Source organism: Phalangium opilio, unplaced genomic scaffold, assembly GCF_054372755.1.
Source record: "Phalangium opilio isolate 3A_F unplaced genomic scaffold, DU_Popi_V2 ptg000209l_1, whole genome shotgun sequence".
NCBI classification, from domain to species: Eukaryota; Metazoa; Arthropoda; class Arachnida; order Opiliones; family Phalangiidae; genus Phalangium; species Phalangium opilio.
The window spans coordinates 13,339,155-13,357,064 of NW_028324217.1; the positions used below are offsets into that span (position 1 = coordinate 13,339,155).

The 17,910-nt window shown below is 38.2% G+C and overlaps 2 non-coding genes and 46 pseudogenes across 2 annotated transcripts; all 48 read right to left on the reverse strand.

Annotated features, from left to right (window-relative positions):
* Nucleotides 1–34: 34 nt before the first annotated feature.
* Nucleotides 35–153, reverse strand: LOC149620625 (5S ribosomal RNA; annotated as a pseudogene).
* A 136-nt stretch (nt 154–289) lies between these two features.
* LOC149620626 (5S ribosomal RNA) lies at nt 290–408 on the reverse strand (annotated as a pseudogene).
* A 122-nt stretch (nt 409–530) lies between these two features.
* Nucleotides 531–633, reverse strand: LOC149620627 (5S ribosomal RNA; annotated as a pseudogene).
* A 389-nt stretch (nt 634–1,022) lies between these two features.
* Nucleotides 1,023–1,141, reverse strand: LOC149620628 (5S ribosomal RNA; annotated as a pseudogene).
* A 439-nt stretch (nt 1,142–1,580) lies between these two features.
* Nucleotides 1,581–1,699, reverse strand: LOC149620629 (5S ribosomal RNA). The gene has a single exon (XR_016375586.1). It is a non-coding gene; the product is annotated as a 5S ribosomal RNA (ribosomal RNA).
* Nucleotides 1,700–4,388: 2,689 nt separating this feature from the next.
* On the reverse strand, nt 4,389–4,507 carry LOC149620630 (5S ribosomal RNA; annotated as a pseudogene).
* A 122-nt stretch (nt 4,508–4,629) lies between these two features.
* On the reverse strand, nt 4,630–4,732 carry LOC149620631 (5S ribosomal RNA; annotated as a pseudogene).
* Nucleotides 4,733–4,869: 137 nt separating this feature from the next.
* LOC149620632 (5S ribosomal RNA) lies at nt 4,870–4,987 on the reverse strand (annotated as a pseudogene).
* Nucleotides 4,988–5,124: 137 nt separating this feature from the next.
* On the reverse strand, nt 5,125–5,243 carry LOC149620633 (5S ribosomal RNA; annotated as a pseudogene).
* A 122-nt stretch (nt 5,244–5,365) lies between these two features.
* On the reverse strand, nt 5,366–5,468 carry LOC149620634 (5S ribosomal RNA; annotated as a pseudogene).
* Nucleotides 5,469–5,860: 392 nt separating this feature from the next.
* LOC149620635 (5S ribosomal RNA) lies at nt 5,861–5,979 on the reverse strand (annotated as a pseudogene).
* A 135-nt stretch (nt 5,980–6,114) lies between these two features.
* Nucleotides 6,115–6,233, reverse strand: LOC149620636 (5S ribosomal RNA). Its single transcript, XR_016375584.1, has one exon. It is a non-coding gene; the product is annotated as a 5S ribosomal RNA (ribosomal RNA).
* Nucleotides 6,234–6,370: 137 nt separating this feature from the next.
* Nucleotides 6,371–6,488, reverse strand: LOC149620637 (5S ribosomal RNA; annotated as a pseudogene).
* A 137-nt stretch (nt 6,489–6,625) lies between these two features.
* Nucleotides 6,626–6,744, reverse strand: LOC149620638 (5S ribosomal RNA; annotated as a pseudogene).
* A 122-nt stretch (nt 6,745–6,866) lies between these two features.
* Nucleotides 6,867–6,969, reverse strand: LOC149620639 (5S ribosomal RNA; annotated as a pseudogene).
* A 135-nt stretch (nt 6,970–7,104) lies between these two features.
* Nucleotides 7,105–7,223, reverse strand: LOC149620640 (5S ribosomal RNA; annotated as a pseudogene).
* A 122-nt stretch (nt 7,224–7,345) lies between these two features.
* On the reverse strand, nt 7,346–7,448 carry LOC149620641 (5S ribosomal RNA; annotated as a pseudogene).
* Nucleotides 7,449–7,584: 136 nt separating this feature from the next.
* Nucleotides 7,585–7,703, reverse strand: LOC149620642 (5S ribosomal RNA; annotated as a pseudogene).
* Nucleotides 7,704–7,838: 135 nt separating this feature from the next.
* Nucleotides 7,839–7,957, reverse strand: LOC149620643 (5S ribosomal RNA; annotated as a pseudogene).
* A 123-nt stretch (nt 7,958–8,080) lies between these two features.
* Nucleotides 8,081–8,183, reverse strand: LOC149620644 (5S ribosomal RNA; annotated as a pseudogene).
* Nucleotides 8,184–8,319: 136 nt separating this feature from the next.
* On the reverse strand, nt 8,320–8,438 carry LOC149620645 (5S ribosomal RNA; annotated as a pseudogene).
* A 378-nt stretch (nt 8,439–8,816) lies between these two features.
* Nucleotides 8,817–8,919, reverse strand: LOC149620646 (5S ribosomal RNA; annotated as a pseudogene).
* A 135-nt stretch (nt 8,920–9,054) lies between these two features.
* LOC149620647 (5S ribosomal RNA) lies at nt 9,055–9,173 on the reverse strand (annotated as a pseudogene).
* Nucleotides 9,174–9,551: 378 nt separating this feature from the next.
* LOC149620648 (5S ribosomal RNA) lies at nt 9,552–9,654 on the reverse strand (annotated as a pseudogene).
* Nucleotides 9,655–9,790: 136 nt separating this feature from the next.
* On the reverse strand, nt 9,791–9,909 carry LOC149620649 (5S ribosomal RNA; annotated as a pseudogene).
* Nucleotides 9,910–10,042: 133 nt separating this feature from the next.
* On the reverse strand, nt 10,043–10,161 carry LOC149620650 (5S ribosomal RNA; annotated as a pseudogene).
* Nucleotides 10,162–10,539: 378 nt separating this feature from the next.
* Nucleotides 10,540–10,642, reverse strand: LOC149620651 (5S ribosomal RNA; annotated as a pseudogene).
* A 136-nt stretch (nt 10,643–10,778) lies between these two features.
* LOC149620652 (5S ribosomal RNA) lies at nt 10,779–10,897 on the reverse strand (annotated as a pseudogene).
* A 133-nt stretch (nt 10,898–11,030) lies between these two features.
* LOC149620653 (5S ribosomal RNA) lies at nt 11,031–11,149 on the reverse strand (annotated as a pseudogene).
* Nucleotides 11,150–11,527: 378 nt separating this feature from the next.
* LOC149620654 (5S ribosomal RNA) lies at nt 11,528–11,630 on the reverse strand (annotated as a pseudogene).
* Nucleotides 11,631–12,252: 622 nt separating this feature from the next.
* LOC149620655 (5S ribosomal RNA) lies at nt 12,253–12,355 on the reverse strand (annotated as a pseudogene).
* Nucleotides 12,356–12,492: 137 nt separating this feature from the next.
* Nucleotides 12,493–12,611, reverse strand: LOC149620656 (5S ribosomal RNA; annotated as a pseudogene).
* A 137-nt stretch (nt 12,612–12,748) lies between these two features.
* Nucleotides 12,749–12,867, reverse strand: LOC149620657 (5S ribosomal RNA; annotated as a pseudogene).
* Nucleotides 12,868–12,989: 122 nt separating this feature from the next.
* On the reverse strand, nt 12,990–13,092 carry LOC149620658 (5S ribosomal RNA; annotated as a pseudogene).
* A 136-nt stretch (nt 13,093–13,228) lies between these two features.
* On the reverse strand, nt 13,229–13,347 carry LOC149620659 (5S ribosomal RNA; annotated as a pseudogene).
* A 133-nt stretch (nt 13,348–13,480) lies between these two features.
* LOC149620660 (5S ribosomal RNA) lies at nt 13,481–13,599 on the reverse strand (annotated as a pseudogene).
* A 378-nt stretch (nt 13,600–13,977) lies between these two features.
* Nucleotides 13,978–14,080, reverse strand: LOC149620661 (5S ribosomal RNA; annotated as a pseudogene).
* A 136-nt stretch (nt 14,081–14,216) lies between these two features.
* Nucleotides 14,217–14,335, reverse strand: LOC149620662 (5S ribosomal RNA; annotated as a pseudogene).
* A 133-nt stretch (nt 14,336–14,468) lies between these two features.
* LOC149620663 (5S ribosomal RNA) lies at nt 14,469–14,587 on the reverse strand (annotated as a pseudogene).
* Nucleotides 14,588–14,965: 378 nt separating this feature from the next.
* Nucleotides 14,966–15,068, reverse strand: LOC149620664 (5S ribosomal RNA; annotated as a pseudogene).
* Nucleotides 15,069–15,690: 622 nt separating this feature from the next.
* On the reverse strand, nt 15,691–15,793 carry LOC149620665 (5S ribosomal RNA; annotated as a pseudogene).
* A 137-nt stretch (nt 15,794–15,930) lies between these two features.
* LOC149620666 (5S ribosomal RNA) lies at nt 15,931–16,049 on the reverse strand (annotated as a pseudogene).
* Nucleotides 16,050–16,186: 137 nt separating this feature from the next.
* Nucleotides 16,187–16,305, reverse strand: LOC149620667 (5S ribosomal RNA; annotated as a pseudogene).
* A 122-nt stretch (nt 16,306–16,427) lies between these two features.
* LOC149620668 (5S ribosomal RNA) lies at nt 16,428–16,530 on the reverse strand (annotated as a pseudogene).
* A 136-nt stretch (nt 16,531–16,666) lies between these two features.
* Nucleotides 16,667–16,785, reverse strand: LOC149620669 (5S ribosomal RNA; annotated as a pseudogene).
* A 377-nt stretch (nt 16,786–17,162) lies between these two features.
* Nucleotides 17,163–17,265, reverse strand: LOC149620670 (5S ribosomal RNA; annotated as a pseudogene).
* Nucleotides 17,266–17,401: 136 nt separating this feature from the next.
* LOC149620671 (5S ribosomal RNA) lies at nt 17,402–17,520 on the reverse strand (annotated as a pseudogene).
* A 136-nt stretch (nt 17,521–17,656) lies between these two features.
* On the reverse strand, nt 17,657–17,775 carry LOC149620672 (5S ribosomal RNA; annotated as a pseudogene).
* Between the last annotated feature and the right edge of the window lie 135 nt (nt 17,776–17,910).

Here is a 17,910-nt window from a genome sequence, read left to right on the forward strand (position 1 = left end):
GTATTGGAATTTAAAAGAGAAAAAAAAGTGAAAAAGCCAACGGCACGCACTGTTCCTAAGTGGTCTCCCTGCCAAGTACTGACTGCGCTCGACGCTGCTTAACATCGGTGATCGGACGAGAACCGGCGTTTTCAGCGTGATATGGCCATTGCCGAGAGTGTTAGTTAATAATTCGAATTTAAAATAAGTGAGAAAAATTAACCTTCATCTTTTTAAAACAATAACAAAAAGAAAATATGTTTGCTTTTTTCATATCTATTGGAATTTAAAAGACAAAAAAAAGGGAAAAAGCTAACGGCAAGCAGTCTTCATAAGTAATCTCCCTCCCGCGTACTGGCTGCGCTCAACGCTGCTTAACTTCGGTGATCGGACGAGAACCGGTGTATTCAGCGTGATATGGCCGTTGCCGAGAGTGCTAGTTAATAATTTGAATTTAATTAACCTTCATCTTTATAAAACAATAACAAAAAGAAGATATGTTTGCTTTTTTCATATCAGGTGGAATTTAAAAGAGGAAACAAAAAGGAAAATGACAACGGCACGCAGTGTTCAAAAGTACTGACTGCGCTCGACACAGCTTAACTTCGGTGATCGGACGAGAACCGGTGTTTTCAGCGTGATATGGCCGTTGCCGAGAGCGCTAGTTACTAATTCGAATTTAAATTAAGTGAGACAAATTAACCATCATCTTTTTAAAACCATAACAAAAATTAAATATGTTTGCGTTATCCATACCTATTGGAATTTAATAGAGGAAAAAAGTGAAAAAGCCAACGGCACAAACTGTTCCTTAGTGATCTCCCTCCCAAGTACTGACTGCGCTCGACGCTGCTTAACTTCGGTGATCGGACGAGAACCGGTGTTTTCACATTATATGGCCTTTGCCGAGAGTGCTAGTTAATATTTCGAATTTAAATTAAGTGAGACAAATTAACCTTCATTTTTTTAAAACAATAACAAAAAGATAACATGTTTGCTTTTTACATATCTAATGAAATTTAAAAGAGGAAAAAAAGTGAAAAAGCCAACGGCACGCACTGTTCCTAAGTGGTCACCCTCCCAAGTACTGACTGCGCTCGACGCTGCTTAACATCGGTGATCGGACGAGAACCGGCTTTTTCAGCGTGATATGGCCGTTGCCGAGAGTGCTAGTTAATAATTCGAATTTAAAGTAAGTGAGACAAATTAACCTTCATCTTTTTAAAACAATAACAAAAAGAAACATGTTTGCTTTTTTCATATCTATTGGAATTTAAAAGAGGAAAAATGTGATATATATAAAGAAGATATGTTTGCTTTTTTCATATCTGGTGGAATTAAAATAGGAAATAAAGTGAAAAAGCCAACGTCACGCAGTGTTTCCAAGTACTGACAGCGCTCGACGCTGCTTAACTTCGGTGATCGGACGAGTGCCGGTGTTTTCAACGTTATATGGCCGTTGCCGAGAGTGCAATTTAATATTTCAAATTTAAATTAAGTGAGACAAATTAACCTTCATCTTTTTAAAACAATAACAAAAAGATAACATGTTTACTTTTTTCATATCTATTAAAATTTAAAAGAGGAAAAAAAAGTGAAAAAGCCAACGGCACGCATTGTTCCTAAGTGGTCTCCCTCCCAAGTACTGACTGCGCTCGACGCTGCTTAACTTCGGTGATCGGACGAGAACCGGTGTATTCAGCGTGATATGGCCGTTGCCGACAGTGCCAGTTAATAATTTGAATTTAATTAACCTTCATCTTTATAAAACAATAACAAAGAGAAGATATATTTGCTTTTTTCATATCTGGTGGAATTTAAAAGAGGAAACAACAAGTTGGGAAAACCAAAATATTACCTCTCCGAGTCAAGACGACTACTTACAAACTTATTTACCCAGATATGGAAATGTTTCTTAAGTTAAAATTTATGAAATATTAAAGCAGTATACAAAGCATAGCAAATTTACTGTAAATCAGACGACATTTTACATCCAATAATGATATACTTGTACACATTAAAATCATCCGATGGGGGAAAAACGGGTCATCGGCGTTTTATAAATGACGCTAGCCTAATAAAGCGTGCAAGGTACCAAGGCTTAACAAAAATTGTAGGATAACATATTTATAGAGATAGATAACAACTTTTATAATTAAAATTAGAAACTAACATATCTCTTAAAATTCTCGCGTGATCAACTGGTTTCACGCCAATTAAATAGCTATAGTCCCATAGAGCTATTTGTATTAATTCCTCCATAGTTTTTTGCCAAGCTGAGAACTACGCGTTTTACGTCACGTTACCCAAAAAGCCGACTATTTTCTTTGAAGACCGCGCTAGCTCAGCGCTAAGCACCGTAACGTCAAAATTCAAAAACAAAATCCCTGGGCCGCGTTCAGCAACGCTGGGCTCAGCTGAACGCGGCCCAGATTTCCACCATGATAATAAAATTTAAGCCTAATTATTTAAAAGTGTATTTAACTTTCGGCTCACTCTGAACCGTTAATGTCTCTGCATACAGAAACGAAAACCAAACCCAAACGTTTACTTTTTGGTTCACTAGGCCTATTGACAAATAAGAGGTCATTTGACCAACATAGTAGCATTGTGCTTGTATTTACTGTGATTTTAGAAAGGATTATGCTATAAACAGATGTTGTATAGCTTAAGTAATATATAAACATCCATTTTAAATAATAATATTAAAAAAAATCTTTGGAATATCAAAATGAAATAGAGCTTTAAAGCTACAAAAGTACGAAATGCATCATAATTACGAAAAATATTTCCACATATTCACTTTTTATTAAGGATAAAGGGAATATTATGGTTTCTTTACACATCAAAACAAAACGAACTTCTAGCGCAGCGCACTACTGTAACAACGGACGGACACATACAGACAAAAACATGGACTGCTTTTAACTCTTTCCGTATTAATTTTGAATTGAGAAACAAGATTATCTTAAATATTAAAATAAATATAATTAATATTTAATATTTTCTTCGTTAGTTATTCGCCTTATTGAACGTTACATCGTTTTGAAAAAGAACAATTAAACATTCTTGAGAGACTTGACTAATATTGGCGTTTGAAATGAAGCATACCCCGGTTGCTTCGCCTTCATCAAATAGGTAGTATATAAGGGTGTCGAATCGCAGCTATGGATAAGAACAGCGCAATTGCGTGAACCTTTGGTGGAAGCCCCACCATTGGGAGGCCGGACGTTTCTCGTAACCCTGGCCGATCGCCGCGTATGTCTTAACCTTAAGGAGTAGAAGCCAGGTGTACAGACTGGTGTCCATGTGGGATGGACAAAAACAAAGACCAGAAGATGGTGGTGTTAGAAGCCAGGTGTACAGACTGGTCTCCATGTGGGATGGACAAAAACAAAGACCAGAAGATGGTGGTGTTAGAAGCCAGGTGTACAGACTGGTGTCCATGTGGGATGGACAAAAAAAAAGACCAGAAGATGGTGGTGTTAGATGCCAGGTGTACAAACTGGTGTCCATGTGGGATGGACAAAAACAAAGACCGGAAAATGATGGTGATAGAAGCCAGTAAGTGCAGACTGGTGTCTATGTGGAATGGACAAAGACCACAAAATGGTGGTGTTTGAAGCCAAAAAGTACAGATTGGTATTCATGTAGAATAGACAATTGACTAGTCAGATGAAGTAATAGTGGCCAGTTGATTTGTGGATAGATTCAAGTTTTGAAATTTCCGGGAACTGTGAATACGGTCCGGAAATAGCGAACACATTTGCTTCAATTCGGAAACTGCGAACACGGTCCCCTGGGGTGTAAGTCAATAACAACAGACAGACAGACAGACAGACAGACACACACACAGACACGTCGAAATTAGAACCTCTCCGTGACATACGTCACTCGGAGAGGTAAAAAGAAAAAAGCCAACGACACGCAGTGTTAAAAAGTACTGACTGCGCTCGACGCTGCTAACTTCGGCGATCGAACGAGAACCGGTGTTCTCAGCGTGATATGGCCGTTGCCGAGATTGCTAGTTAATAATTCGAATTTAAATTAAGTGAGACAAATTAACCTTCATCTTTTTAAAACAATAACAAAAATAAAATATGTTTGCTTTTTTCATATCTATTGGAATTTAAAAGACAAAAAAAAGTCAAAAAGCCAACGGCACGCACTGTTCCTAAGTGGTCACCCTCCCAAGTACTGACTGCGCTCGAATCTGCTTAACTTCGGTGATCGGACGATAACCGGTGTTTTCAGCGTGATATGGACGGTACCGAGAGTGCTAGTTAATAATTCGAATTTGGATGAAGTGAGACAAATTAACCTTAATCATTTTAAAACAATAACAAAATAGAAAATATGTTTGCTTTTTTCATATCTGTTGGAATTTAAATGAGAAAAAAAAGTGAAAAAGCCAACGGCACGCTGTGTTCCTAAGTGGACTCCCTCCCAAGAACTGATAGCGCTCGACGCTGCTTAACTTCGGTTATCGGACGAAAACCGGTGTATTCAGCGTGATATGGCCGTTGCCGAGAGTGCTAGTTAATAATTTGAATTTAATTAACCTTCATCTTTATAAAACAATAACAAAAAGAAGATATGTTTGCTTTTTTAATATCTGGTGGAATTTAAAAGAGGAAAAAAAAAGGAAAAAGCCCACGGCACGCAGTGTTCCCAAGTACTGACTGCGCTCGACGCTGCTTAACTTCGGTGATCGGACGAGAACCGGTGTTTTCAGCGTGATATGGCCGTTGCCGAGAGTGCTAGTTAATATTTCGAATTTAAATTAAGTGAGACAAATTAACCTTCATCTTTTTAAAACAATAACAAAAAGAAAATATGTTTGCTTTTTTCATATCTATTGGAATTTAAAAGACAAAAAAAAAGTGAATAAGCCAACGGCAAGCAGTGTTCCTAAGTGGCCTCCCTCCCAAGTAATGACTGCGCTAGACGCTGCTTAACTTCGGTGATCGACGAGAACCGGTGTTTTCAGCGTGATATGGCCGTTGCCGAGTGTGCTAGATAATAATTCGAATTTAAATTAAGTGAGACAAATTAACCTTCATATTTTTAAAACAATAACCAAAAGAAAATATGTTTGCTTTTTTCATATCTATTGGAATTTAAAAGACAAAAAAAAAGTGAAAAAGCTAACGGCAAGCAGTGTTCCTAAGTGCTCTCCCTCCCAAGTACTGACTGCGCTCAACGCTGCTTAACTTCGGTGATCGGACGAGAACCGGTGTATTCAGCGTGATATGGCCGTTGCCGAGAAAGCTAGTTAATAATTTGAATTTAATTAACCTTCATCTTTATAAAACAATAACAAAATGAAGATATGTTTGCTTTTTTCATATCTGGTGGAATTTCAAAGCGGAAACAAAAAGGAAAAAGCCAACGGCACGCAGTGTTCCCAAGTACTGACTGCGCTCGACGCTGCTTAACTTCGGTGATCGGACGAGTACCTGTGTTTTCAGCGTGATATGGCCGTTGCCGAGAGTGCTAGTTAATATTTCGAATTTAAATTAAGTGAGACAAATTAACCTTTATCTTTTTAAAAGAATAACAAAAAGAAAATATGTTTGCTTTTTTCATATCTATTGGAATTTAAAAGACAAAAAAAAAGTGAATAAGCCAACGGCAAGCAGTGTTCCTAAGTGGCCTCCCTCCCAAGTAATGACTGCGCTCGACGCTGGTAACTTCGACGATCGAACGAGAACCGGTGTTCTCAGCGTGATATGGCCGTTGTCGAGAGTGCTAGTTAATATTTCGAATTTAAATTAAGTGAGACAAATTAACCTTCATCTTTTTAAAACAATAACAAAAAGAAAATATGTTTGCTTTTTTCATATCTATTGGAATTTAAAAGACAAAAAAAAAGTGAATAAGCCAACGTTAAGCAGTGTTCCCAAGTGGCCTCCCTCCCAAGTAATGACTGCGCTCGACGCTGCTTAACTTCGGTGATCGGACGAGAACCGGTGTTTTCAGCGTGATATGGCCGTTGCCGAGAGTGCTAGATAATAATTCGAATTTAAATTAAGTGAGACAAATTAACCTTCATATTTTTAAAACAATAACCAAAAGAAAATATGTTTGCTTTTTTCATATCTATTGGAATTTAAAAGAGGAAAAAAATGAAAAAGCCAACGGCACGCAGTGTTCCTAAGTGGTCTCCCTCCCAAGTACCGACTGCGCTCGACGCTGCTTAACTTCGGTGATCGGACGAGAACCGGTGTATTCAGCGTGATATGGCCGTTGCCGACAGTGGTAGTTAAAATTTCGAATTTAAATTAAGTGAGACAAATTAACCTTCATCTTTTTAAAACAATAACAAAAAGAAAATATGTTTGCTTTTTTCATATCTATTGGAATTTAAAAGACAAAAAAAAAGTGAATAAGCCAACGGCAAGCAGTGTTCCTAAGTGGCCTCCCTCTCAAGTAACGACTGCGCTCGACGCTGCTTAACTTCGGTGATCGACGAGAACCGGTGTTTTCAGCGTGATATGGCCGTTGCCGAGAGTGCTAGACAATAATTCGAATTTAAATTAAGTGAGACAAATTAACCTTCATATTTTTAAAACAATAACCAAAAGAAAATATGTTTGCTTTTTTCATATCTATTGGAATTTAAAAGACAAAAAAAAAGTGAAAAAGCTAACGGCAAGCAGTGTTCCTAAGTGCTCTCCCTCCCAAGTACTGACTGCGCTCAACGCTGCCTAACTTCGGTGATCGGACGAGAACCGGTGTATTCAGCGTGATATGGCCGTTGCCGAGAAAGCTATTTAATAATTTGAATTTAATTAACCTTCATCTTTATAAAACAATAACAAAATGAAGATATGTTTGCTTTTTTCATATCTGGTGGAATTTCAAAGAGGAATCAAAAAGGAAAAAGCCAACGGCACGCAGTGTTCCCAAGTACTGACTGCGCTCGACGCTGCTTAACTTCGGTGATCGGACGAGAACCTGTGTTTTCAGCGTGATATGGCCGTTGCCGAGAGTGCTAGTTAATATTTCGAATTTAAATTAAGTGAGACAAATTAACCTTCATCTTTTTAAAACAATAACAAAAAGAAAATATGTTTGCTTTTTTCATATCTATTGGAATTTAAACGACAAAAAAAGTGGAAAAGCCAACGGCAAGCAGTGTTCCTAAGTGCTCTCCCTTCCAAGTACTGACTGCGCTCAACGCTGCTTAACTTCGGTGATCGGACGAGAACCGCTGTATTCAGCGTGATATGGCCGTTGCCGAGAGTGGTAGTTAATAATTTGAATTTAATTAACCTTCATCTTTATAAAACAATAACAAAATGAAGATATGTTTGCTTTTTTCATATCTGGTGGAATTTCAAAGAGGAATCAAAAAGGAAAAAGCCAACGGCACGCAGTGTTCCCAAGTACTGACTGCGCTCGACGCTGCTTAACTTCGGTGATCGGACGAGAACCTGTGTTTTCAGCGTGATATGGCCGTTGCCGAGAGTGCTAGTTAATATTTCGAATTTAAATTAAGTGAGACAAATTAACCATCATCTTTTTAAAACAATAATAAATAGAAAATATGTTTGCTTTTTTCATATCTATTGGAATTTAAAAGACAAAAGAAAGTGTAAAAGCTAACGGCACGCAGTGTTCCTAATTGGCCTCCCTCCCAAGTACTGACTGCGCTCGACGCTGCTTAACTTCGGTGATCGGACGAGCACCGGTGTTTTCAGCGTGATATGGCCGTTGCCGAGAGTGCTAGTTAATAGTTCGAATTTAAAGTAAGTGAGACAAATTAACCTTCATCTTTTTAAAACAATAACAAAAAGAAAATATGTTTGCTTTTTTCATATCTTGGAATTTAAAAGACAGAAAAAAAGTGAAAAAGCTAACGGCATGCAGTGTTCCTAAGTGGCCTCCCTCCCAAGTACTGACTGCGCTCGACGCTGCTTAACTTCGGTGATCGGACGAAAACCGGTGTTTTCAGCGTGATATGGCCGTTGCCGAGAGTACTAGTTAATAATTTGAATTTAATTAACCTTCATCTTTATAAAACAATAACAAAAAGAAGATATGTTTGCTTTTTTTCATATCTGGTGGAATTTAAAAGTGGAAACAAAAAGGAAAAAGCCAACGGCACGCAGTGTTCCGAAGTACTGACTGCGCTCGACGCTGCTTAACTTCGGTGATCGGACGAGAACCGGTGTTTTCAGCGTGATATGGCCGTTGCCGAGAGTGCTAGTTAATAATTCGAATTTAAATTAAGTGAGACAAATTAACCTTCATCTTTTGAAAACAATAACAAAAAGAAAATATGTTTGCTTTTTTCATATCTATTGGAATTTAAAAGACTAAAAAAAGTGAAAAAGCCAACTGCAAGCAGTGTTCCAAAGTGGCCTCCCTCCCAAGTACTGACTGCGCTCGACGCTGCTTAACTTCGGTGATCGGACGAGCACCGGTGTTTTCAGCGTGATATGGCCGTTGCCGAGAGTGCTAGTTAATAGTTCGAATTTAAAGTAAGTGAGACAAAATAACCTTCATCTTTTTAAAACAATAACAAAAAGAAAATATGTTTGCTTTTTTCGTATCTATTGGAATTTAAAAGACTGAAAAAAAGTGAAAAAGCCAACTGCAAGCAGTGTTCCAAAGTGGCCTCCCTCCCAAGTACTGACTGCGCTCGACGCTGCTTAACTTCGGTTAATGGACAAAAACCGGTGTATTCAGCGTGATATGGCCGTTGCCGAGAGCACTAGTTAATAATTGGAATTTAATTAACCTTCATCTTTATAAAACAATAACAAAAAGAAGATACGTTTGCTTTTTTCATATCTGGTGGAATTTAAAAGTGGAAACAAAAAGGAAAAAGCCAACGGCACGCAGTGTTCCCAAGTACTGACTGCGCTCGACGCTGCTTAACTTCGGTGATCGGACGAGAACCGGTGTTTTCAGCGTGATATGGCCGTTGCCGAGAGTGCTAGTTAATAATTCGAATTTAAATTAAGTGAGACAAATTAACCTTCATCTTTTGAAAACAATAACAAAAAGAAAATATGTTTGCTTTTTTCATATCTATTGGAATTTAAAAAACAAAAAAAGTGAAAAAGCCAACTGCAAGCAGTGTTCCTAAGTGGCCTGCCTCCCAAGTACTGACTGCGCTCGACGCTGCTTAACTTCGGTGATCGGACGAGCACCGGTGTTTTCAGCGTGATATGGCCGTTCCCGAGAGTGCTAGTTAATAGTTCGAATTTAAAGTAAGTGAGACAAAATAACCTTCATCTTTTTAAAACAATAACAAAAAGAAAATATGTTTGCGTTTTTCATATCTATTGGAATTTAAAAGACAGAAAAAAAGTGAAAAAGCTAACGGCATGCAGTGTTCCTAAGTGGCCTCCCTCCCAAGTACTGACAGCGCTCGACGCTGCTTAACTTCGGTTAACGGACAAAAACCGGTGTATTCAGCGTGATATGGCCGTTGCCGAGAGCACTAGTTAATAATTTGAATTTAATTAACCTTCATCTTTATAAAACAATAACAAAAAGAAGATATGTTTGCTTTTTTCATATCTGGTGGAATTTAAAAGTGGAAACAAAAAGGAAAAAGCCAACGGCACGCAGTGTTCCGAAGTACTGACTGCGCTCGACGCTGCTTAACTTCGGTGATCGGACGAGAACCGGTGTTTTCAGCGTGATATGGCCGTTGCCGAGAGTGCTAGTTAATAATTCGAATTTAAATTAAGTGAGACAAATTAACCTTCATCTTTTGAAAACAATAACAAAAAGAAAATATGTTTGCTTTTTTCATATCTATTGGAATTTAAAAGACAAAAAAAAGTGAATAAGCCAACTGCAAGCAGTGTTCCAAAGTGGCCTCCCTCCCAAGTACTGACTGCGCTCGACGCTGCTTAACTTCGGTGATCGGACGAGAACCGGTGTTTTCAGCGTGATATGGCCGTTGCAGAGAGTGCTAGTTAACAATTCGAATTTAAATTAAGTGAGACAAATTAACCATCTTTTTAAAACAATAACAAAAAGAAAATATGTTTGCTTTTTTCATATCTATTGGAATTTAAAAAACAAAAAAAAGTGAAAAAGCCAACTGCAAGCAGTGTTCCTAAGTGGCCTGCCTCCCAAGTACTGACTGCGCTCGACGCTGCTTAACTTCGGTGATCGGACGAGCACCGGTGTTTTCAGCGTGATATGGCCGTTCCCGAGAGTGCTAGTTAATAGTTCGAATTTAAAGTAAGTGAGACAAAATAACCTTCATCTTTTTAAAACAATAACAAAAAGAAAATATGTTTGCTTTTTTCATATCTATTGGAATTTAAAAGACTGAAAAAAAGTGAAAAAGCCAACTGCAAGCAGTGTTCCAAAGTGGCCTCCCTCCCAAGTACTGACTGCGCTCGACGCTGCTTAACTTCGGTTAACGGACAAAAACCGGTGTATTCAGCGTGATATGGCCGTTGCCGAGAGCACTAGTTAATAATTTGAATTTAATTAACCTTCATCTTTATAAAACAATAACAAAAAGAAGATATGTTTGCTTTTTTCATATCTGGTGGAATTTAAAAGTGGAAACAAAAAGGAAAAAGCCAACGGCACGCAGTGTTCCGAAGTACTGACTGCGCTCGACGCTGCTTAACTTCGGTGATCGGACGAGAACCGGTGTTTTCAGCGTGATATGGCCGTTGCCGAGAGTGCTAGTTAATAATTCGAATTTAAATTAAGTGAGACAAATTAACCTTCATCTTTTGAAAACAATAACAAAAAGAAAATATGTTTGCTTTTTTCATATCTATTGGAATTTAAAAGACAAAAAAAAGTGAATAAGCCAACTGCAAGCAGTGTTCCAAAGTGGCCTCCCTCCCAAGTACTGACTGCGCTCGACGCTGCTTAACTTCGGTGATCGGACGAGAACCGGTGTTTTCAGCGTGATATGGCCGTTGCAGAGAGTGCTAGTTAACAATTCGAATTTAAATTAAGTGAGACAAATTAACCATCTTTTTAAAACAATAACAAAAAGAAAATATGTTTGCTTTTTTCATATCTATTGGAATTTAAAAAACAAAAAAAAGTGAAAAAGCCAACTGCAAGCAGTGTTCCTAAGTGGCCTGCCTCCCAAGTACTGACTGCGCTCGACGCTGCTTAACTTCGGTGATCGGACGAGCACCGGTGTTTTCAGCGTGATATGGCCGTTCCCGAGAGTGCTAGTTAATAGTTCGAATTTAAAGTAAGTGAGACAAAATAACCTTCATCTTTTTAAAACAATAACAAAAAGAAAATATGTTTGCTTTTTTCATATCTATTGGAATTTAAAAGACTGAAAAAAAGTGAAAAAGCCAACTGCAAGCAGTGTTCCAAAGTGGCCTCCCTCCCAAGTACTGACTGCGCTCGACGCTGCTTAACTTCGGTTAACGGACAAAAACCGGTGTATTCAGCGTGATATGGCCGTTGCCGAGAGCACTAGTTAATAATTTGAATTTAATTAACCTTCATCTTTATAAAACAATAACAAAAAGAAGATATGTTTGCTTTTTTCGTATCTGGTGGAATTTAAAAGTGGAAACAAAAAGGAAAAAGCCAACGGCACGCAGTGTTCCCAAGTACTGACTGCGCTCGACGCTGCTTAACTTCGGTGATCGGACGAGAACCGGTGTTTTCAGCGTGATATGGCCGTTGCCGAGAGTGCTAGTTAATAATTCGAATTTAAATTAAGTGAGACAAATTAACCTTCATCTTTTGAAAACAATAACAAAAAGAAAATATGTTTGCTTTTTTCATATCTGTTGGAATTTAAAAGACAAAAAAAAAGTGAAAAAGCCAACTGCAAGCAGTGTTCCAAAGTGGCCTCCCTTCCAAGTACTGACTGCTTAACTTCGGTGATCGGACGAGCACCGGTGTTTTCAGCGTGATATGGCCGTTGCCGAGAGTGCTAGTTAATAGTTCGAATTTAAAGTAAGTGAGACAAAATAACCTTCATCTTTTTAAAACAATAACAAAAAGAAAATATGTTTGCTTTTTTCATATCTATTGGAATTTAAAAGACTGAAAAAAAGTGAAAAAGCCAACTGCAAGCAGTGTTCCAAAGTGGCCTCCCTCCCAAATACTGACTGCGCTCGACGCTGCTTAACTTCGGTTAACGGACAAAAACCGGTGTATTCAGCGTGATATGGCCGTTGCCGAGAGCACTAGTTAATAATTTGAATTTAATTAACCTTCATCTTTATAAAACAATAACAAAAAGAAGATATGTTTGCTTTTTTCATATCTGGTGGAATTTAAAAGTGGAAACAAAAAGGAAAAAGCCAACGGCACGCAGTGTTCCCAAGTACTGACTGCGCTCGACGCTGCTTAACTTCGGTGATCGGACGAGAACCGGTGTTTTCAGCGTGATATGGCCGTTGCCGAGAGTGCTAGTTAATAATTCGAATTTAAATTAAGTGAGACAAATTAACCTTCATCTTTTGAAAACAATAACAAAAAGAAAATATGTTTGCTTTTTTCATATCTATTGGAATTTAAAAAACAAAAAAAAAGTGAAAAAGCCAACTGCAAGCAGTTTTCCTAAGTGGCCTGCCTCCCAAGTACTGACTGCCCTCGACGCTGCTTAACTTCGGTGATCGGACGAGCACCGGTGTTTTCAGCGTGATATGGCCGTTCCCGAGAGTGCTAGTTAATAGTTCGAATTTAAAGTAAGTGAGACAAAATAACCTTCATCTTTTTAAAACAATAACAAAAAGAAAATATGTTTGCGTTTTTCATATCTATTGGAATTTAAAAGACAGAAAAAAAGTGAAAAAGCTAACGGCATGCAGTGTTCCTAAGTGGCCTCCCTCCCAAGTACTGACTGCGCTCGACGCTGCTTAACTTCGGTTAACGGACAAAAACCGGTGTATTCAGCGTGATATGGCCGTTGCCGAGAGCACTAGTTAATAATTTGAATTTAATTAACCTTCATCTTTATAAAACAATAACAAAAAGAAGATATGTTTGCTTTTTTCATATCTGGTGGAATTTAAAAGTGGAAACAAAAAGGAAAAAGCCAACGGCACGCAGTGTTCCGAAGTACTGACTGCGCTCGACGCTGCTTAACTTCGGTGATCGGACGAGAACCGGTGTTTTCAGCGTGATATGGCCGTTGCCGAGAGTGCTAGTTAATAATTCGAATTTAAATTAAGTGAGACAAATTAACCTTCATCTTTTGAAAACAATAACAAAAAGAAAATATGTTTGCTTTTTTCATATCTATTGGAATTTAAAAGACAAAAAAAAGTGAATAAGCCAACTGCAAGCAGTGTTCCAAAGTGGCCTCCCTCCCAAGTACTGACTGCGCTCGACGCTGCTTAACTTCGGTGATCGGACGAGAACCGGTGTTTTCAGCGTGATATGGCCGTTGCAGAGAGTGCTAGTTAACAATTCGAATTTAAATTAAGTGAGACAAATTAACCATCTTTTTAAAACAATAACAAAAAGAAAATATGTTTGCTTTTTTCATATCTATTGGAATTTAAAAAACAAAAAAAAGTGAAAAAGCCAACTGCAAGCAGTGTTCCTAAGTGGCCTGCCTCCCAAGTACTGACTGCGCTCGACGCTGCTTAACTTCGGTGATCGGACGAGCACCGGTGTTTTCAGCGTGATATGGCCGTTCCCGAGAGTGCTAGTTAATAGTTCGAATTTAAAGTAAGTGAGACAAAATAACCTTCATCTTTTTAAAACAATAACAAAAAGAAAATATGTTTGCTTTTTTCATATCTATTGGAATTTAAAAGACTGAAAAAAAGTGAAAAAGCCAACTGCAAGCAGTGTTCCAAAGTGGCCTCCCTCCCAAGTACTGACTGCGCTCGACGCTGCTTAACTTCGGTTAACGGACAAAAACCGGTGTATTCAGCGTGATATGGCCGTTGCCGAGAGCACTAGTTAATAATTTGAATTTAATTAACCTTCATCTTTATAAAACAATAACAAAAAGAAGATATGTTTGCTTTTTTCATATCTGGTGGAATTTAAAAGTGGAAACAAAAAGGAAAAAGCCAACGGCACGCAGTGTTCCGAAGTACTGACTGCGCTCGACGCTGCTTAACTTCGGTGATCGGACGAGAACCGGTGTTTTCAGCGTGATATGGCCGTTGCCGAGAGTGCTAGTTAATAATTCGAATTTAAATTAAGTGAGACAAATTAACCTTCATCTTTTGAAAACAATAACAAAAAGAAAATATGTTTGCTTTTTTCATATCTATTGGAATTTAAAAGACAAAAAAAAGTGAATAAGCCAACTGCAAGCAGTGTTCCAAAGTGGCCTCCCTCCCAAGTACTGACTGCGCTCGACGCTGCTTAACTTCGGTGATCGGACGAGAACCGGTGTTTTCAGCGTGATATGGCCGTTGCAGAGAGTGCTAGTTAACAATTCGAATTTAAATTAAGTGAGACAAATTAACCATCTTTTTAAAACAATAACAAAAAGAAAATATGTTTGCTTTTTTCATATCTATTGGAATTTAAAAAACAAAAAAAAGTGAAAAAGCCAACTGCAAGCAGTGTTCCTAAGTGGCCTGCCTCCCAAGTACTGACTGCGCTCGACGCTGCTTAACTTCGGTGATCGGACGAGCACCGGTGTTTTCAGCGTGATATGGCCGTTCCCGAGAGTGCTAGTTAATAGTTCGAATTTAAAGTAAGTGAGACAAAATAACCTTCATCTTTTTAAAACAATAACAAAAAGAAAATATGTTTGCTTTTTTCATATCTATTGGAATTTAAAAGACTGAAAAAAAGTGAAAAAGCCAACTGCAAGCAGTGTTCCAAAGTGGCCTCCCTCCCAAGTACTGACTGCGCTCGACGCTGCTTAACTTCGGTTAACGGACAAAAACCGGTGTATTCAGCGTGATATGGCCGTTGCCGAGAGCACTAGTTAATAATTTGAATTTAATTAACCTTCATCTTTATAAAACAATAACAAAAAGAAGATATGTTTGCTTTTTTCGTATCTGGTGGAATTTAAAAGTGGAAACAAAAAGGAAAAAGCCAACGGCACGCAGTGTTCCCAAGTACTGACTGCGCTCGACGCTGCTTAACTTCGGTGATCGGACGAGAACCGGTGTTTTCAGCGTGATATGGCCGTTGCCGAGAGTGCTAGTTAATAATTCGAATTTAAATTAAGTGAGACAAATTAACCTTCATCTTTTGAAAACAATAACAAAAAGAAAATATGTTTGCTTTTTTCATATCTGTTGGAATTTAAAAGACAAAAAAAAAGTGAAAAAGCCAACTGCAAGCAGTGTTCCAAAGTGGCCTCCCTTCCAAGTACTGACTGCTTAACTTCGGTGATCGGACGAGCACCGGTGTTTTCAGCGTGATATGGCCGTTGCCGAGAGTGCTAGTTAATAGTTCGAATTTAAAGTAAGTGAGACAAAATAACCTTCATCTTTTTAAAACAATAACAAAAAGAAAATATGTTTGCTTTTTTCATATCTATTGGAATTTAAAAGACTGAAAAAAAGTGAAAAAGCCAACTGCAAGCAGTGTTCCAAAGTGGCCTCCCTCCCAAATACTGACTGCGCTCGACGCTGCTTAACTTCGGTTAACGGACAAAAACCGGTGTATTCAGCGTGATATGGCCGTTGCCGAGAGCACTAGTTAATAATTTGAATTTAATTAACCTTCATCTTTATAAAACAATAACAAAAAGAAGATATGTTTGCTTTTTTCATATCTGGTGGAATTTAAAAGTGGAAACAAAAAGGAAAAAGCCAACGGCACGCAGTGTTCCCAAGTACTGACTGCGCTCGACGCTGCTTAACTTCGGTGATCGGACGAGAACCGGTGTTTTCAGCGTGATATGGCCGTTGCCGAGAGTGCTAGTTAATAATTCGAATTTAAATTAAGTGAGACAAATTAACCTTCATCTTTTGAAAACAATAACAAAAAGAAAATATGTTTGCTTTTTTCATATCTATTGGAATTTAAAAAACAAAAAAAAAGTGAAAAAGCCAACTGCAAGCAGTTTTCCTAAGTGGCCTGCCTCCCAAGTACTGACTGCCCTCGACGCTGCTTAACTTCGGTGATCGGACGAGCACCGGTGTTTTCAGCGTGATATGGCCGTTCCCGAGAGTGCTAGTTAATAGTTCGAATTTAAAGTAAGTGAGACAAAATAACCTTCATCTTTTTAAAACAATAACAAAAAGAAAATATGTTTGCGTTTTTCATATCTATTGGAATTTAAAAGACAGAAAAAAAGTGAAAAAGCTAACGGCATGCAGTGTTCCTAAGTGGCCTCCCTCCCAAGTACTGACTGCGCTCGACGCTGCTTAACTTCGGTTAACGGACAAAAACCGGTGTATTCAGCGTGATATGGCCGTTGCCGAGAGCACTAGTTAATAATTTGAATTTAATTAACCTTCATCTTTATAAAACAATAACAAAAAGAAGATATGTTTGCTTTTTTCATATCTGGTGGAATTTAAAAGTGGAAACAAAAAGGAAAAAGCCAACGGCACGCAGTGTTCCCAAGTACTGACTGCGCTCGACGCTGCTTAACTTCGGTGATCGGACGAGAACCGGTGTTTTCAGCGTGATATGGCCGTTGCCGAGAGTGCTAGTTAATAATTCGAATTTAAATTAAGTGAGACAAATTAACCTTCATCTTTTGAAAACAATAACAAAAAGAAAATATGTTTGCTTTTTTCATATCTATTGGAATTTAAAAAACAAAAAAAAGTGAAAAAGCCAACTGCAAGCAGTGTTCCTAAGTGGCCTGCCTTCCAAGTACTGACTGCGCTCGACGCTGCTTAACTTCGGTGATCGGACGAGCACCGGTGTTTTTAGCGTGATATGGCCGTTGCCGAGAGTGCTAGTTAATAGTTCGAATTTAAAGTAAGTGAGACAAAATAACCTTCATCTTTTTAAAACAATAACAAAAAGAAAATATGTTTGCTTTTTCTTATCTATTGGAATTTCAAAGACAGAAAAAAAGTGAAAAAGCCAACTGCAAGCAGTGTTCCAAAGTGGCCTCCCTCCCAAGTACTGACTGCGCTCGACGCTGCTTAACTTCGGTTAACAGACAAAAACCGGTGTATTCAGCGTGATATGGCCGTTGCCGAGAGCACTAGTTAATAATTTGAATTTAATTAACCTTCATCTTTATAAAACAATAACAAAAAGAAGATATGTTTGCTTTTTTCATATCTGGTGGAATTTAAAAGTGGAAACAAAAAGGAAAAAGCCAACGGCACGCAGTGTTCCCAAGTACTGATTGCGCTCGACGCTGCTTAACTTCGGTGATCGGACGAGAACCGGTGTTTTCAGCGTGATATGGCCGTTGCCGAGAGTGCTAGTTAATAATTCGAATTTAAATTAAGTGAGACAAATTAACCTTCATCTTTTGAAAACAATATCAAAAAGAAAATATGTTTGCTTTTTTCATATCTATTGGAATTTAAAAGACAAAAAAAAGTGAAAAAGCCAACTGCAAGCAGTTTTCCTAAGTGGCCTCCCTCCCAAGTACTGAGTGCGCTCGACGCTGCTTAACTTCGGTGATCGGACGAGAACCGGTGTTTTCAGCGTGATATGGCCGTTGCCGATAGTGCTAATTAAAAATTCGAATTTAAATTAAGTGAGACAAATTAACCTTCATCTTTTGAAAACAATATCAAAAAGAAAATATGTTTGCTTTTTTCATATCTATTGGAATTTAAAAGACAAAAAAAAGTGAAAAAGCCAACTGCAAGCAGTTTTCCTAAGTGGCCTCCCTCCCAAGTACTGACTGCGCTCGACGCTGCTTAACTTCGGTGATCGGACGAGAACCGGTGTTTTCAGCGTGATATGGCCGTTGCCGAGAGTGCTAGTTAATAGTTCGAATTTAAAGTAAGTGAGACAAAATAACCATCTTTTTAAAACAATAACAAAAAGAAAATATGTTTGCTTTTTCTTATCTATTGGAATTTCAAAGACAGAAAAAAAGTGAAAAAG